Genomic DNA, 12801 nt, shown 5'->3' with positions numbered 1-12801 from the left:
CAACAGTTTCAAGTAGCGCTTTCTGCCCAATAACAACAGTGTTAAGCAGCACTTTCTACCTTATAACAACAGTTTCTAGTAGCGCTATCTGCCTTATAACAACAGTGTTACTTAACTCTTATAATAATAGCGCTTAACACTGTTGTCATCAGGCAGAAATAGGTGTGACGGGTATTCCTACGGTATGTATGTTTGTTACTAAAGAAGTATGAAACACCAACTTTTTATATTGAGTAGCAAATGAGAGTGGACGTGCTAATAGTAGAAAAATAATTGCAATGACCAAATGAGAGTCTTATCAAGGGATGAGAAGTAACCACATCCTTCAAGCCAGAACACAATTACTTACAATACTAGTATGAGGCATAAAGAACATTTAGGTGTGTGTTTCATCAAGTATTCTAAGTGCATTTTAAGAAAAGTCAGAAGTTCGCGCCTCAAATTCGTACCTCGGCTCCTCGACAAAAAGCCGCCGCCGCATTGTACAAAATAAAAAAAAAAAACATAAACAAAACCATTCTTCAACAATACACCAGAAACAGCCGCAAATATTTACCCGAACCTCTAATTTGATAGACAAAGCATTAGCCAATCTAATTTGACCTCAATGGATTTAACCATAAACAATAGAACCCCATCAGTGAAGGAAGTGTCGTCATGGATTACGAAGGTGTGACGTAATACGGCCTCGTAGGAACGGATGGATTGTGAAATTTGTGTTAACTTCTATGGTTCTTTTGAGGGTTTTTGACTTTTTATAATACAGGAATAGCAGACGAGCAGGCAGTCCACCTGATGGTTAGTGGCTGCTGCCACCCATGTACATCTATAACCAACCCCAGATAAGATTAATAACCTACCTGAGGTCGGCCTCAGACGCGCTGCTACCCCTGAGGACTAAGCTGGAACGCCTCGGAAAAGTATGGCTCCCTTACCACATCCTTCGAGTTAGAACACAGGTACAAATTCAACCAGATCAATTTCAAATCAGATCACAAATCAGATTATTAGGTAGAAATAGGTGTAGACTCCCTCAAGTAGGAATATCATCTTATCCAGGATTGGTTATGTCCATGTGCGAAAATACCTTCTATGTTTAGGCTGTCTACACACTAATTTCTGATTCTATATACCGTTAGGCGCCGCACGGTTCTCCATTATTAGGTTACGAGCCAAGTAATTAGTTTTGTTTAAATAAATACAAAGAGAATAACTAACACAAGGTTACCGAAGTGGGCCGGAAGTGCACTACTCGTATAGTGCAGCTGTAGTTACTAACATAACATTATTGTAAATATTACTTTTTACATGTAATATAGAACACATATTAAAGTAAATTATAAATGGATTTTTTAAATATAAACGCTTTCTACACTGGCAGCCCCATTACGATTCCATGTGTCGTGGGTGCCGTGGACACACACATAGACAAATACACAAACACCCAGACCCAGAAACAGTAATCTAAATTCATCAGTTAGATATCTGTCTGGCCGGGGATCGAACCCGGGACCCTTTGCGCATCAGACCGGAATGGTGACCGCTCCGCCACGCGAGTCGTCAAATAATCGTCAATAAATAATAATAAATTATACTTATAAAAAAATGAAGATTTGATCCAAAAATCGCACTTATGGCAAATATCTAAACCTGATTCGTAATTGTTATTTATTTCAATTATTTTGTTTTATGTTGGCTACTAACTATGATTTTAGACTAATTATCGCAGAATTGTGACATTTCATTTGTAATGGGTATTTAAATTTCATTATTTCCGATATTTCAGCCCAGTGGCTCGATTCGTGGTTTCGCCGTAAAATACTCTCGAATCTAAGCCTTAGCAATAGTTGCGTGGACTACTAATTTGTCGGTTAAGCTACAGCAGTTGCTTAATTCGTTAAACTCGGGCATCTATTTTTGTGATCAATCCTAGATAGGTGAAGGTGGTAGAACCCTTTGTGGTTCGACTCCGGTGGCACCACCGACACACTTATTTCTGCCTAATAACAGCAGTGTTAGGCGCTGCTGTGTTCCGTTTTGAAGGGTGTGGTAAGGGAGACATACTTTTCCGAGGCGTTCCAGCTTAGTCCTCAGAGGTAGCGGCGCATCTGTGGCCGACCTCAGGTAGGAATATCTAATCCTAGCTGGGGTTGATTACAGATGTCCATGGGCGACAGTAGCCACTTACCATCAGCTGGACTGCATGCTCGTCTACTACTCCTACATTAAAAAACAAAAGAAAAAGATAGGATTTGTGTAGGTACTACCAGATTTTGGATACATACACGTTACTAGACCTGAGGACTAAATTATAACGCCTCGTATAAGTGTCTCTTCCACGAACCTTAAGGTGTCGCCTGTCTCTTACCACACCCTTCCAAAACTCAGCGACGCATAACACTGTCTTAAACAAAAGTAGATGAGGCAGTGGTCCCTATAAAATCAAACCCTGAAAGATTCTAATTCCTTATAACATTGTTCTTATTTTTAAGTAGTATTACTAGACAAAACATAAAGACGAAAGTAGTCACTGACAAAGAGATTCGCATAAAATTCACAATAACTAAGAAAACAAACATATTTTATTAATTAACCCAATCACGACTCTTCAATGCTGAGTTTCGAAATCACGTTTCTAAGAAGAGACGTATAAAACCGCCAATACACGAACTCAAATAGAAATCAATATTGCACACAACTATTAAATATATAAAAATAAATATTTGTATGAGAACAAGGCCACACGCGAATTGCTTGCCTATTTTGGAGAATATCGCAATTTTACCTGCACATATATAGCGTGATATCGATGATATCATAGTGATATTATCGGTTATAGCGCAAGAATAGTACTGGACTTTATAATGCTACCATAATATTATGTTTCATAAGAGGTAAGTAGCCTGCATGCCTTATTTATTAAATACTAGCTGACCCACCTAAAAATCTATTTATCAAATATATTTCATATAAAATGTAGCCTATGTTACTCGTGGATAATGTAGCTTTCGAATGGTGAAAGAATTTTTAAAATCGGTCCAGTAGTTTTTGAGCCTATTCATTACAATCAAACAAACAAACAAAGCTTTCCTCTTTATAATATTAGTATAGATTATATCTATAACTATAAATAGCAAAGGAACATGCAGCCCATCTAGTGGTACGTAGCTTCTGCCACACACATCAGATTAGATTAGAGTCCCATCTGAAGTTAGCCACAGATTCTTTACTACCAATACTGACTAAGTTATAACGCCTCAGATATGCATGGCTCCCTTACTACATATTCCAGGCGTCTCAATTTAGTCGGAGGTCGCAACGCATCTGTCGCCAAACTCCGGTAGTAATGTAATCTTATCTAGGATTGATTGTAGCTGTCCATGGGCATTAGCCACTTACCATTAGATGAACTTCATGCTTGTTTGCTACTAATTCAAATTCAAATTCAAAATCAAATCCCATTTATGCAAAATTTATTCATATAGAATACTTTTTGAAAGTCAACAAACTACCACCGCTTCGGAAGGTATTTCGCTATGGAGAAGAAGCGGCGCAAGAAACTCCATACGTGTGCATATTTGCATCTTTTAAATGGTAAATAATATACATAATTAATGATTGATGTTGGAGCTGGAATACCATGCGGATTTATCATTTAAGTACTGACTTACATTATAATAAGCTTTTTTACATAAAGTTAATTTTATAGTAGATTTAAACCTTTTCTCGGATATATCGATAATGTCTTTTGGTATTTTATTGTAGAAACGAATACAGTTCCCCATAAAAGAATTACACACCTTGCTTAATCTAAATTGAGGTATGGCCAGTTTATCTTTATTTCTAGTATTATGACTATGCCTATTATAATTTTTTTCCAAAGAAGAATACCACCCATAAAGGGTCGGCAAACTATAACTTAAATGATTCTCATGAACTTTTAAAATCTAAGCACCTAAATAAAAATGCTCACGTAAAAGTTAAATAATGTTTTAACATTCACCGTCTACATATCCCCTTAATAAAACAACGAGTTTTTCGCACGACTTAGAAAGTGAAAGGAGATCTCACAAATAACTTTTGACCCAATGTTGCAATCTTATAAAGAAGTGTATGAAATTCTTCACGAAATGAAAGATTGTATCGTACGAGACTAATTTATGAGGCTGTTTTAGGATACCTAAAATGTCAATAATAAAGAACATTAGACCCTTTTATTTATACTCACAGTCGCACACAAGGCTTGCTGCTATCGTGGGTGTCATATACACATACAAAGGCAAATACAAAAACACCCAGACCCAGAAAAGAAATCTAAATTTATCACTTATCAGATGTCTGCTTCAACAGGAAGTGAACTCGGAACATACCGTACATTAGACAAAAATAACGACCCCTTTATGACGCAAATTATTATAAATTAGTCAAAAATAAAGCGTCTGTAATCTAAGTTATCAAGGCCTATCTCACGCCGGCAATAGATGTGTTACTACCCCAAAGGACTAAGTTGGAACGCCTATTTCTTCGATTCAATTTGCCTACCGCCACTTCTATTTCAGAATTATATCAGCCGTGTTAGGCGCTCCTGTGTTTGATTTGGTTCTTGGTTTATGTCCGGTGTTGGTTAACGGAAAAACTTTTATGAGGAGTTCCAACTTAGTCCTCAGTAGCAGCAACGTGTGGCCACACTCATAAAAACAAATATAAAAGCCAGACCATGTATTGGAATTCATCGCAATAAAGGCCTGAACGGGGACGAAACCTGGAATATTTGACCGATATGGCTACCGATTTACCAAGCCCTAGTCGAATAAAACATGTTATCCATTAACCTACTAGTAATTATATTTATTCGATTTATTGTCAAAGAACATCTAATTAAATTATTAATGATTTTAGCGCAAGGTTGATAGTTTTATCATTTTCAACATGAACAGGAAATTCCACATCCAATGAGTTAATTGTAACTGTACTTATTAAATTACATCTGTATTTTCCTACAGACATTATTTAAAGATTAATTCATTGTTTTAAATAAATTAATACAATACAAAAAATAATAACTAAATGGGTGTTGTGTGTAGTCGAAGGGTGTGGTTAAGAAGACAAACTTATACGAGGCGGTACTTATAACCCCAGATAGGATTAGATATTCCTACCTGAGATCGGCCACAGATGCGCCGCTACCCCTGAGGACTAAGCTGGAACGCCTCGGAAAAGTATGTCTCCCTTACCACACCCTTCAAACCGGAACACAGCAGCGCTTAACACTGCTGTTATAAGGCAGAAATAGGTGTGGCGGTGGTGCCGCCGACGTCGAACCACAAAGGGCTCTACCAGCTTTGAAAGCTAAATAAAAGCGTGTTAAAAAAGACTAAGTAACGAAGCGTCGTCTAAGCATGTCCTCCTTAAGGTTTCTCTGTAGTCGAGCAGTGATGGTTTCTTCCTCCTCATAAAACCGCTGTCTAGACAGTGCATATTCTAAACAAAGGTAAACAATAACTATAGTTAAATTTACCGGTTAATGTTTGTTTAAACGTTATTTATAAGTTGGGTTATATCATACATTATTAATACATAGTACATTCGTAACACATATTCATATCTGCTTACAATAATTCAGAATGTGAGAGAACCCTTTGTTTTGGGTGTGCGCCTTACCGATACCGAGAAGCGATAAGCGAGTAAGTAGTAGCGATAGTTTAATATTAGTTTAATGCAATCCTAACTTAATATAAATGCGAAAGTATTTGCTACGTTTTCGCGCCTTGATTACCAAACCAATTGTCCTGAACTTATGTACACAGGTTTTCAGGAATACAGAAAAGTACATTGGGTACGTTTTATCCTGAAAAAGGTATATTTCCGGGGGATAGATAAAAAGAACTAATGTCGGGGGCGTCGTTACATGTAATCTATATTACAAATATTGTCTTTCGCAAAGATGTTGCCAGGAGATCAATATTAAAACCATGCTAAGCCCTAGCCCTCATGATCTTATTACTATAATGATATGTAATTGATAATGTCCTAAAGGATCAAGTAAGCACGTTCTATAAAAAAAAATGTCTGTTTTACCATACCATAATCTTAAATCAAATCAAATCAAAATATTTTTTTTTATTCAAAATAAATTATTTACAGAACTCTTTTTGAATGTCAATACCTACCGCCACTTTACATGCTGTTTCGTTATGGAAAAGAATCGGCGAAAGAAACTCCATAACACACATCTTTAAAAAAAATGTTTTAACCTAATGGTACATGTGGAGCTGGAACTACTTCAGACCGCACCGTTTTGTCAGTCAATTAATCATTTAGTTTATAGTACGCTTTTTTACATAGTCATGTTTGATTTTTTTTCTGTGAGATTCAGAATGTGGTCGGGTATTTTATTGTAGTACCGAATACAGTTACCCATGAAAGATGTAGCCACCTTATCAACCATGAATAGATACTCTCAAAAACTTTTTTTTAAGCGACGTTTTCTAATCGTTTACCCTATCTATGTGTGACATTAAAGGAGGAAGTATCAGACCATTACGATCCTGGCTCGAGTCCAAGGTAAACTTCGACTTCTTTGATTTGTAGCAAAACGTGGCAAACCTCTTAATATCTCGGTTTGCATTAAATATTTATACTTTCTGCCCGCGGCTTCGTCTGCATACGACCATTCTCATCCATTAAAACCAGTTTTTAATAATCAATCTATCCATTGTTTTGCCTTCCAAAAATCGTCATTTTCACATTTAAGAATTTTATATGCTTTTATACACACAGTAATCACTAATCAAAATCAATTTATCGAAAGGATTCGAGATTCAAATCCCGGGTACCCTTGATTTATCATAGTTATGTGCAAATAAGAAATCAATTATCACTTGCTGTAAAGGTGAAAGAAAACTTGCAAGGAAACCATATTTAAGAGGTCTTTAAAAAAATAAATCTTCTCGTATGAATCCTTACTTGAATAGCGCGGTGAACTATACTTTAAATCCCTCTCGTTTTTAGAGGAGAATCTTGCCAGGCAGTGAGACTGTAATAGTTTAATGATAAACAACACTGATACGTCTAACTATATCACTAAATAAATTTTAATTTATTAAGTTACTGAATTTCAATAATCCAGTAGCAAAAACATGTCAGTATAAGTGGATACTAATACTAGCATAACCATATGTTATTAGCCGTACCATACCAGGCGATCAGGAATATGTGCAAATACTTCGCGAATAATCCAGTACCTACACGATATTACACAGAATATAGAACGTAGACAGCGCATGCTTCAATTTGTGTCAAGTTTATGTCGCAACTCCTCCGCATAAACCGAGAAAAGGAAATAATTCGTACATTTTTAAATTGAAATATATTTAGAAATCGATTAAATGGATTAATTGTTGTCGGATAATCAAAAAACTGGAAAATTTAATGAATAAAGAAAAGATATTTTGAAACTTTTTTTCAGACACTACTTTGAGCGGAGATCGACCATTTTGCTGCAACAATAGTGTATCTTTAATACCAAAAGTATATAAAGACGTGATCTCCATGGACGTCGCTAACTAGAAGAGCAAGGGGGAAAAGCTTCCCCCCTACCCACACTAGAGATTCAGAAATCGTCTTACACATTAAATTTCTACCGTCGAACGTCGCTAAGTGCAATTGGCTAAGGGCTGTAGCCCTCTCTAATAATCTAAAAACTATAAACCATTCCATAAACCTGCCTCCCCCTCCTCTCGTCCCCCATGACCGGCTGACAATCTATCTGTACTACCAAAGGTTACAATACATTTACTTTGAAGGTGGTAGAACCCTTTGAGGGTCGACTCCGGCGGCACCACCGCCTCACCTATTTCTACCTAATAACAGCAGTGTTAAGCGCTGCTGTGTTCCGGTTTGAAGGGTGTGGTAATGGAGACAGACTTTTCCGAGGCGTTCCAGCTTAGTCCTCAGGGGTAGCGGCGCATCTCTGGCCGACCTCAGGTAGGAATATCTAATCCTATCTGGGGTTGATTACAGATGTCCATGGGCAGCAGTAGCCACTTACCATCAGGTGGACTGCATGCTCATCTGCTACTCGTATACTATAAAAAAAAAACATAGGTATATATCTACGCTACCAAAGGTGGAATATCCAGACGCGGTATCCACCCACACCGATTCCTAGCTAGTAACCAGAGCGCGTGGCAACGACCACAAGAAAACATTACGTCATGCGTTCTCCCTGACGCGACTACAGCTGTTTATCTACGGAAGTCGAGTGACATAATTATCGCCCGGGTTTCCTCTTGAAATTACCGTATCGTTAATAAACTTGTACTAGCACATAAATACGAATATCTTATATATTAAATTCTCGTGTCACAATGTTAGTTACCGTACTCCTCCAAAACAGCTTTACCAAATTTTATATGCATATTCAGTAGGTCTGAGAATCGGCTACTATCTATTCTCCCTAAGTGATAAGGGTTGTTCACCCTTAACATTTTTTTACTTATATGGCAACTCAACGTCTGCCGGGTCAGCTAGTATTATGTAAAATAAAAAAAAATACTTTAAAATAAAAAGTAGCATAATGTTTACAAAATTACGAAAAAGTTACAACGCCTAATCGTATGAAACGAAGCATTTGATTTTTCAGAAGCTAAACCTTAAATTTTTAGACGACCCCTCGTGGCGGGGCGGTCTCCATAAACGTCTGAATCGCTGAAGGATCAGGATCGTTCCCCGGCACAGATATATAAATGATATGTCTATATTTCTGTTCTGGTCTGGATGATTGTGTCTTAAGAATAATGTAGAAACGAGTTATATGTAATAAGAATAAGAAGATAGAATAAGAATATTGAATAATAAGAATATTGAGCATAAATTATGATTGCAGAAAAAGTCCTTATAAAATAGTCAGCAACCCTGAAATCAATCAAATCCATCAAAACAGAACAGAAATCCTCATTATCATTAACCCATTAGTATCCCACTGTTGGGCAAGGCTCTCTTTTCGAAACGAGAGTGGTTTAAGTCGTACTCCAGCACTGGCTAAGTACGAATTAATAGACATGACACTTTTTGAGAAAAGCTTTTAATAACCCTCAGGTGTGTAGGTTTCCTCATTTGCTTTCTCTGTTATTGAAAATTATAATTTATTGCTATAAACACATAACTGAAAAGTCGGGAAAATAAACCTGGGATTCGAACTTCGGACCCCCTGATTCAGAGGCAAAGTTTTAACCACAAGGCTATCACCGCATGGACGCGTAAATATATTGACTGCTCCTGAATAAGGCATTCCTTATGTAAATTTGTACCCTTGAAACCAAAACAACAACTGTAGACTGTTTTACGACAGAAAGGTAATAATATGATGGTATTACCAGCTTACCTCTACCACGAAGAACTCAATTATAACTCAGAATGGTATTATAATATATTGATATCTACAATTAATTAGGACATATACTTGAATTATTAATTAATAAGCACTTATTACTATTACTAATTACTCATGTTCGGAGTTTTGTCCTCTTACCTACCGACACGATAATATATATTACTTGTAATAATGAAGGTATTATTAAAACCTTTCATTCGTTTTCGAGGTATAAAAGCTTAGTAATTATCTAGAAGCCTGTAATAAGTGTAATTCCAAAATCAAAACACGACAAAATATACATATCGACCTATTTAAAACAGAACTGTCATAACAAGCTAGAAAAACAAAAACAAAATTCAAATTTCGATCGTGTTGAATTGATAAGCTCACCTGAGATCAGCCGGCGATCGATAAACACGTGTTGTTTGACAGCCCCAACTCCGGCCGGCGTCAAGAACAACAGAACAAAAACAAAACAAAACAACACAACTTCAACAAGTCCTGAACGTCACAACAGTGCACTGAACGTTACACGCAATATTCACATAGTAGTTACCGGCGTTTTCCCGGCTAAAATAAGGAAACGAAAACAAAATTAAAACGAAGAACAGAACGGGGAGAGGGTATTGTTTAGCGCTGTACAGCGTATTTAGTTAGTCAAACACAGTATGATGTTGATAATTCGATATATTTTCAGCGTATTCGTTTTCTCACTAACAGCGGTACATACAACGCACGCCTCGATAGCGCGGACAATACTGAACGAAGTGAGCGAAAAAACAAACTAGCCGGTCGCGAACGTTGGTCTCTGAGTTCAGAGGAAAACGCAACTGGAAAACTACATCCGTCCTTCTCTAACGTACTGGTGAGCAACGCAATGATCACTTTTCCTTGTCGCTGGCGTGTTGCGGCGTTCAGTACGTGAACTGTTGTGGTAGGCATGTTTTAGTCTGTTAATTTATTAAAATTTAAACATTTAGATAAGTGCGTAGGTACTGGTACGTAACTTGTCATCGTTTGTTGTGGTATTCCACTTTAAACAGAATAGTTTAGTATCTCGACCTTACAATTACATTAATTAATGAAATACAAATTGCATACAGACTACAGATTAAAAACAGGTAAACACACAATTAATCATAAATAAATACTATATATTTATGTAACAATAACATATAATATAAATAGGTTTAATAAATGAAATGAAATTTTTATTTAGTGTGGTAAAGAAGACATACATTTCCGAGGCGTTCCAGCTTAGTCCTCCGAGATAACCGCGCATCTGTGGCCGACCTTGGGTAGGAATCTTATCTTATCGGGGGTTGATTGCAGATGTCCATGGGCGGCAGTGGCTACTTACCATCAGATGGTCTGCATGCTCATCTGGTACCCCTCCATATTACAAAAAAAACTGAAAGGTACTAGTACAGTTCCACTACACCTATTCGCAGCGTGAAGCACTGGTTTTCGATGTAAGGTCGCAGATTGCAGCTGACTTACATATGAGGCTACATATCTTAGTCTTCAGGAGTGGCATTGTATCAGCTGTATATTGTGTGTATTGTGTTGGTTTGAGGTATGACCACTGTTCCATAAGAAGTTGGTTACCATGTCTATGAACGACAGGAACCACTATCAACACTGTATCTTGGTTTCTTGTTACAAACTTGTTAAAGAAATAAAGAAAATTCATAAATAATTATTTATTCTTGGTTACTAAGTTCCAAATTTGTTGCTTTTTTATATTATAAGAGTAGCATACGAGCATGGAGTCCACCTGATGGTAAGTGGCTACTGCTGCCCATGGACATCTGTAATCAACTCCAGATAAGATTAGAATATTTAATCCTACCTGAGGTCGGCCACAGATGCGCCGCTACCCCTAAGGACTAAGCTGGAACGCCCCGGAAAAGTCTGTCTCCCTTACCACACCCTTCAAACCGGAACACAGCAGCGCCTAACACTGCTGTTATTAGGTAGAAATAGGTGTGGCGGTGGTTGTTTGAGCGTAATTAAATAAATACACTCTACATTTACACAAAAAAATAATAAGATTGTCGCAGTTAATTATTTGCACAAATTACTCGCTAATAACTATACTTCATAATAAACTAGACCAGTTAAAAATTCTTACACGAAACACGAAATTTTTGCATGTTGAGGCAATTCTTAAGTAACCACTTCATATTAACATAATTCGAACTCTACAATACTCTACATAATTTAAATTGGTTAAAAAATGTGATTCATTCTACGTTTTCGTGCAACCGTCTAATGTTTTTTTAGAATTGGCATAATTCAAAGATTGCTGTAATAGCGCTATTAACGCTCTGCGGTAGAGCCGTCCTTGCGCTATTCGACGCTCACGAACTCTACAACGTAGCCCTAATGAACCTTTACACTAGGAAACAGAAATACAAGCCTTCTAAAGGTAGAGTCTGTGTACAAAATGTGTGTATATGTGTACAAAAAGTATATGACTATCATCACAAAACAAATGGAACTATTCCTAAGTTTACTTATAATAATAATGAAAACTTAAATTTCCAAATTTAAAAACTCGTTTACAATTTTTTTTATTTTATTATATTTACAGGCAAATCTACAAAATCGATTAACCGACTTTGAGGCTCAGAAAGGTATTTTTTCAAAGGTACCTTGAAGCTATTTTAACCTTGAAAAATGTAGAATTCTCGAGAAAAAATTAAAAACCATGCACCCGTGTTTAAAATGGCAATAATTGAAAGATTACTGTAATAGCGCTATTAACGCTCTGCGGTAGAGCCGTCCTTGCGCTATCCGTGGCTCACGAACTCTACAACTTAGCCTTAATGAACCTCTACATCTAGGTACCAGAAATCTAGGCTTTGTTCTTGAATAGTGAGGCTTTGGAAACTAGCTTGTGCTCACATGTTTTTACATAGAACAAATGAAGTAATAAACTGGTGTACAGTCATCAACTCATTACTGTCCCACTGCTGGGTCTGTTTCTTAGAGGGAGAACGGTGTGAGAGAGCCACCAGTACCCTTACCAGGAGTTTTTACGTTTCGACAAATATGACTGTTTTGGTATTTGTTTACGTATTTCCCATACATTTCCAATCAGTTCCGATACAGTCCGCTAGGGGCGCTGATTTTTTAAAAACATAAAAACTCATACTAAGGGCACAGGTGGACTGGAACTTTGTTTGCTATTTAAAACCTCAGTCTTTAACAACTTAGCCCTCAGGAATGACAACGTAAGTTAACTGGCATCCACGCCTTTCTACCGTCTGTAGAACTGCATCAAACCAGAAATTGGTGTAGCGGTAGAACCGCCCCGTCAAACCGTACTAACTCTACGTTTTTTATAATATAGGAGTAGCAGACGAACACTCAGCACACCTGATGGCAAGTGGCTACTGCCGCCCGTGAACATCTGTAGA

General features: G+C 37.1%; 1 protein-coding gene and 1 long non-coding RNA gene across 2 annotated transcripts in view; one reads left to right on the top strand and one right to left on the bottom strand.

The window, feature by feature from the left end:
• brat (tripartite motif-containing protein brain tumor) overlaps positions 1–10134 on the bottom strand; it is a 636751-nt gene extending 626617 nt beyond the window's left edge. The window contains exon 1 of the mRNA XM_073089636.1: positions 9767–10134. The gene's annotated coding sequence lies outside the window, so the exon portion shown is untranslated. The remainder of the gene's footprint in view (positions 1–9766) is intronic.
• Positions 1–12801, top strand: part of LOC140754593 (uncharacterized) — a 587467-nt gene that overhangs the window by 310322 nt on the left and 264344 nt on the right. The gene's annotated exons all lie outside the window — the stretch shown is intronic.

This window comes from Epargyreus clarus, unplaced genomic scaffold (genome assembly GCF_041222505.1).
Source record: "Epargyreus clarus isolate Ecla_fem2 unplaced genomic scaffold, WU_Ecla_fem_2.2 ptg000029l, whole genome shotgun sequence".
NCBI lineage: Eukaryota > Metazoa > Arthropoda > Insecta > Lepidoptera > Hesperiidae > Epargyreus > Epargyreus clarus.
Note: the sequence above shows the minus strand (reverse complement) of the source record. Positions and strands in the feature narration are given on the sequence as shown.